This window comes from Rhagoletis zephyria, unplaced genomic scaffold (assembly GCF_001687245.7).
Source record: "Rhagoletis zephyria isolate East Lansing unplaced genomic scaffold, Rhagoletis_zephyria_1.1 Rzeph_scaffold_00268, whole genome shotgun sequence".
NCBI classification, from domain to species: domain Eukaryota; kingdom Metazoa; phylum Arthropoda; class Insecta; order Diptera; family Tephritidae; genus Rhagoletis; species Rhagoletis zephyria.
Genome location: NW_016157352.1, coordinates 51,413 through 57,834, shown reverse-complemented (window position 1 = coordinate 57,834; position 6,422 = coordinate 51,413). Strand labels below are relative to the sequence as shown.

Below are 6,422 nucleotides of genomic sequence, written 5' to 3'. Positions count from 1 at the left end.
AGAAGTGCCTGAAATATGAACTGTGAATTTGCGTTTAGAAAGAAAAGATTTAACAAAATTAAATATACGGGTTCCTACTTTCCATTTTACTAACTGCCTTAAAACTACGTGTATGCCAACACGATCAAACGCCTTTTCGAAATCAAGCGAAAGAAGTGAGACATGATTTTTATTGGACAAGGCATTACATATGAAATGGTCAAGATTTAAAAGGGCGTCAATAGTACTTTGACCTTTTTGAATGCAACCTGATTACAATGAATAAGCTTATTGAATTGAAGAAACAAAGAGAGTCTAGTTGCAATATTTTTTACTAAAAGTTTTCCTAGGCAGGGTAAAAGGGAAATCGGACGATAGCTGGTAACTTCACAAGGAGGTTTGCCAGGTTTTAAAATGGGATTGATTGCACTGGTTTTCCAGACTTGAGGGATACCAGTTCGAAAAATGTTGTTGTAGTGGTTGATGAGGCGGGAAAGTAGAAGAGGAGGGAGATGTTTGATAATGGGATAATAAATTTTATCTAAGCCAGGAGTTTTATCTTTGATAACAGATAGAGCAAGTTGGAGTTCAAGTAAAGTTAGATCTGAGTCAAGGTGTTTGGCTGAAGGTGATAAGGAAGAAGGTAAGAAATTGTAGGAGAGTAAAGAGTGTTTGTTAGATGAGTATTCAGATGAGAAATTAGAGTCTGAAGAATTTTTAGAAAAATAATTAGCGAATTCTAAAGCTATATCCTATGGATAGAGTAGATTGCCTTGTCAGGAGTTGAGCGAGAGAATAGGAGAGAAAGATAGGTTGCCAGATAGTCTTTTTATGTTTGCCCAAATTAGTTTAGAATCTGAAGAGGAATTAATGCTGTTGGTAAATGACTGGAAGGCTTTAATTTTAGCTTGTTTGGCCTTTCTTCTAAAAATAGCATTCGCTTTTTTATAAGCTACAAGATTTGATGACGAGCGATTATGCTTGAATTGATGCCATGTTTGTTGCTTATACAGTCTAAGCGAAGATAATTCATTGTCCCACCAAGGAGGATTGGGATTGCGGGGTTTAGGAGAGGTTTGTGGTATAGATTGGTTGGCTGCGGATCTTATTATTTTTTGAATTCTCGAAGTTTCCTGATTAATATTAATTGAAGAAGGAACAGTATCGGAGTAACGTAAACAAAAATCTTGAAATTTGGACCAATCAGCCGAATCAGTTTTAAAAAATATTCTGGGTTTGAAAAAATTTGAATTATGAGAGGAGATTTTAGTTTTGATAGGAAAATGATAGCTACCATGCAGATCGTTTAAACAATAGGGGTATTCTCTGAGTCTTGCAAAGCCCTTGCATGGTGCACAGATTGCACGGATTGCACGGTTAAAACCGGTTTTCGTATGGGACAGCTTTGCAAACCGTGCAATCCGTGCACCGTGCAAGGGCTTTGCAAGACTCAGAGAATACCCCTAATGCCAATCAACTTTAGGGGAGAGGGAGGAGTAGCAAAGGGTAAGGTCAATGTGTGTGAAGGTGGAATGGGTGGAGAAGTGGGTAGGGGATCCGTCATTAAGGACAACACAGTCAGAGCTAAGTATAGCATCTTCAATTAGGCGGCCTTTGGAGTTAGTTGAGGCCGAACCCCAAAGAGGACACCAGGCATTGAAGTCACCAGCTAGTAAGAAGGGAGTAGAGCAAGAAGGGAGAAGGTTAAAAAAGTCTGCTGAGGTAAATGTTTGTTGTGGAGGAGAATAGGCACAGATTAATATGATTTTGATGGGGGAGGAGGTCTCTATGGAAATGGAAGAGATATTCGAAGAAGATATTGGAAGCATCTTATGTGGTATGTTTCTTCTAATCAGGATAGCAATACCTTGTTTGCTTGATGTGTTGGATGGAAGATTATAAAAATGGCCGATATAGGCTATTGGAGTATGAGCTGATATATTGTTTTTAATGTGTGTTTCGTTTAATAATATAACTGAGGGATTATGTGTTTTAATTAATATTTCAAGTTCATGATAATTATTAATATAACCATTAATATTCCATTGAATAACCGTCAACATATTGAAGTATTAAAANAATAATATAACTGAGGGATTATGTGTTTTAATTAATATTTCAAGTTCATGATAATTATTAATATAACCATTAATATTCCATTGAATAACAGTCAACATATCGAAGTATTAAAAGAAAAATAAAAGGTAGTTAAAGTACATTACATGTATGAATATGATTATATAATTTGAACAATAAATATTGGGAATTATATTTCCATGGGCAATTGGTTATGGGAAGGAGGGGTGGATGGTGCAGGAGTACAAGGGGAGGGGTCTTAATGGTAGGAGATGTGATTGTGGAGAAGGGTGAGAAGGGAGGGGAAAGATAATTATTTAGGGGGGATACTGACGGAGATGGGGTATCAGGGCAGTCTTTATGGATTGAATTGCTGTTGGTATTAGATGAGGTGTTATTATGATTTGATGTTGTAGCTTTATTGTTGAGATTTGACTAATTTGACTTTGACATTTTTTCTTTGTTTGTTGTTAGTTGTTGTTGTGGGTTTTCTGAGTAAGTGGCATTGTTGTTGGAAGCAGTAACATTGGCAAAAGAAAATGGTGTAGGAGTAGTTGGAATTTGTGACTTATAAGAATTTATGGCTTCGCGCATTGAGCATTTGCAAACAGTTTTAATTTTATTTGTTTTTTGTTATTTTGTTGGCCTTTTAACAATTATAACCAACAACATTTTTAATGAGCTCGAGGCCGTTTTTTAAAGAAAAGAAAGAAGTCTGATGAGGAAATCTGATTTCCGAAATAGCTATCACTTCTACCATTTTTTCAAATTATTGTTGCTTTTCCACAATAAATTTTCTTTAAAAAAACGGCCTCGGGCTCAATAAAAATTGTTGAATATAATTGTTAAAAGGCCAAAAAAATAACAAAAAACAAATAACTTAAGGACGAGCACACCTAAAAGTTAAACATTCTAAAAAAATAATTATTAGCAAAAACCAACAATACCAACAACCACATGATCAAGTGAATTGCAGTGGAATAGCTGCGCTTGATTGTGTTGGCATAACAAAAATGAAAATAGTGGGCAAAAGCAAACGATAATTTACAAGGCGTACTTAGCACGGTGCATAGGCAACTGGCTGAGTCAGTGGGATCGTCGGTTCGAATCCTACTGAAAGAAGACTGATGAGGAAATGTGGTGATTTCCGAAATAGCTATCACTTCTACCATTTTTTCAAATTATTGTTGCTTTTCCACAATAAGTTTTAATTTTAAGTATCTCTTTAGACTGGACAAATTTTGGACAGGAGTTTGACGAAGAAGGAATGTTCAACATCGCAATTTGCACATTTAATTCTAGAACATTCAGTTGGAGGGGAGTGGTTTGGGGGAAGATTGCAGATGACGCAAGATGGGGTATTGTTACAGCGCTTTGCGGTACGTCCTAACAGCTGACAATTCTTGTAGCGCATTGGATTAGGATAGTAGGGTCGGATATCCAGGGTTCGCCAGGCAACTTCAGTACGACTAGGCAAAGTGTACTTATCAAAAGTTAATAGTAAGGCGCCAGTAGGCACGCGAGAGCCGTTCATTAATTTTGTAAATTTATGTACGGCAGTGACACCTTCCTCATCATCAAGTTGGCAGATTAACGGAGCGTAAATCGTACCCTTCACGGTATTAAGAGTGCTATGAAGCGAAATTTCAACAGCACCAGCACCAGGAAGATTTTTTGTTGAAAGAAATTTGTCAGCAATTTTTTGGTTTTTGACCAGCAGTAGTAGGCTGCCATCTCGAAGAGATGTGATCTTGTTAACGTCTTTGCTAATGGATTGAATACCTTTATATACTGCGAAGCAAGAGGTGGATGCGATAGTTTTTTTGTCATCCTTTGATTTGATTGTGAGATACTTGGGATCATCCTTCTTTGCTATTGGTAATTCCTGGAATAAGTCGAGTGGTGAGCTTTCTGGCTTTTTTCTTTTGTTTTTCGGAGGTGGAGATAATAGGGCATACCTATTATCCCCCAATCTATCGGCCCCAGGGGGATTGCGATATACTATTACGTTTTTATCAAATTCGGTAGTAAATTTAACGTGGAACGTGGGTAATTTAAAAACGTGGAAAAATATAATGTTCAAAATACAAATTGAGGTTAAGAAGCGCGTACAGAAAGTAGCGAGTAGTTATTTCGCGAGTAAAATGCACACACAATAGAAATGCGACCGTACGGTTTGGCAGCTCGGTAGCGAATGCGGCCTCAAGTTACGTGAACTCCATCCCTGTGAATGCCGTTCTGGGCACACAACCACCTGAAATGGACGAGACAGAGGTTCGTCTGCCTCGGGAGACTCTGACAACAATAGCCCAACTTCGCTCTGACTACTGCAGCACGTTGAACTCGTACCTGAGCAGACTGGATGCAGATGTGCCCAATGAGTGCGTCTCTTCGCATGCCGACTAAACTTCACTCAACTTACGCCTCTGTTCCTATGGACGGACCCTATAGGGGCTGCAAGCTTCTTGGGTCTCCCGTTAGTTGACCTTGACGACAACGGTTGATAGACTTGCTGATCTGGGCGGGCAACGATTCTAGTAGAAAAGTTAGAGAATAGCACTACTGGTATAATTTCACCATGTGACTGTAGCATTTGACATTTTAAGCATGATAAAAATATAGTAAGGTAGAACCGCTGAGAGTCACTTTTAAGATTCTTGACGTTTCCAAACAATTTAATTTTTAAATTTACTCACAAACTCACACACACATTTTCATTTTCAATCTCAAGCAACAACAATTTCGAACAATTTCAATTTTTTATTTTCACTTTTATATGATTTTAAAATGTTGGCAAACTTCAAAAAAAAACATGGCCGACAAATTGAGAGAACGGTTATACCTTGCTATGTTTTTATCATGATTTTACCCACCAAACAATTTGTGTTGCCAGCAATAAGAAAATGTGTCGCCCTCGGAAACAAATTTATTGCCGGTAATATTTCCATCGAATCGATTTCCTATTACCGGTCACTTTAAAACGTCCGCCGAAGGCAACTCGCCTGGGCGAGTCGTTTTCTTATTACCTGAATAAGTCCTTTTCTTATCGCTTCAGGCGATATTTGGAATAATTTTATTCTTTTTAATACTTCATTTATTTTTTTGTATACCAAATTGCAACTTACAATCGGAATTAATTCATTTTCTCGCTGTGAGGCTTCATATTTTTTCAATCTTGTCCTTGGGCATAATTTAGATGCTTTTGGCCAATACTATTGACGCCATATTCATAAGTTTCGGAATTTTTGAGAACTTTTTTATTCAAAATTGACATGAATGAAGTGATGTTGCCGATTTGTCACCACAGCAATAAATCGGTGAGTCGCCAATTTGTTGCCATTGACGATTGTTGCCTATTTCTCATGTTTTGCATGGTGGGTAAGATTCATATTCAACAATATTTATTGAGCTCGAGGCCGTTTTTAATGAAAAACTCATTGTGGAAAAGCAACAATAATTTGAAAAAATGGTAGAAGTGATAGCTATTTCGGGAATCACCACATTTCCTCATCAGACTTCTTTCAGTAGGATTCGAACCGACGATCCCACTGACTCAGCCAGTTGCCCATGCATTGTGCTAAGTTAGCCTTGTAAATTATCGTTGCTTTTTTCCCACTTTTTCATTTGCTAAGCCAACACAATCAAGCGCAGCTATACCGCTACGATTTACACTTGATCATGTGGTTTTTGGCTTTCAGGGTATGGGTGTTCCCCACGTTGGGCGTTTGCCTATATATCACAACAGCTATCCCTGGGCCGCCTGAAAGAGTTAATGCCGATAATAAATCATTAAAATCGAAATACCATGTTTTATGTACTTACCCAGCCCTGATTTTATATATGTTCTCATGAAGAAACGTCAAACAAAGCAGAAGTGCCAAAAATGGAAATTATGAAGCTTTTGATGGGCAGATATTGCCAGACTAAAGGTGTAGTTTGGAGAGTTTGGGGAAAATCTCGAGGAGAGGGTAGCAATAGGGTGCGCGATACCACGATTTGCCGGATCGTGAACAATGAAGAAAGCGGAAAAAACGGTGTTTAGAAGACACGGGGCCTGACAAATAGCATATAAAAGGGGGTCGGCTGAGTTCCGTAAGAAAATAACTGCCGGTGTCATTACAACGTTCGTACAGTGCGCGCTAGTTGAGCCTTTGCCTTTTTTTGCAGCATTTTGTGCTGTAAAGTGCAAAAATTTTTTTTATTGAAACAAAAAAACATTTATAAAAAAAAACACAGTAAACGCGTCGTAAAAAGTCGCGAGGCGAAAACAAAAGAATTGTGAGGAGTGTAGGTGAAGAGCCCACAATCATCTTTAAGCGCCCGGCAGAACGTGACCATCAGAAGCCGAGATTACCCTCACCAAGGCA

The 6,422-nt window shown here is 38.1% G+C and overlaps 1 long non-coding RNA gene across 1 annotated transcript; it reads right to left on the bottom strand.

Annotated features, from left to right (window-relative positions):
- Positions 1-313: 313 nt before the first annotated feature.
- Positions 314-4,000, bottom strand: LOC108358532 (uncharacterized). Its single transcript, XR_001846791.1, has 2 exons — positions 3,651-4,000; positions 314-364 (listed from the first exon to the last, which is right to left on the bottom strand). It is a non-coding gene; the product is annotated as an uncharacterized LOC108358532 (long non-coding RNA).
- Between the last annotated feature and the right edge of the window lie 2,422 nt (positions 4,001-6,422).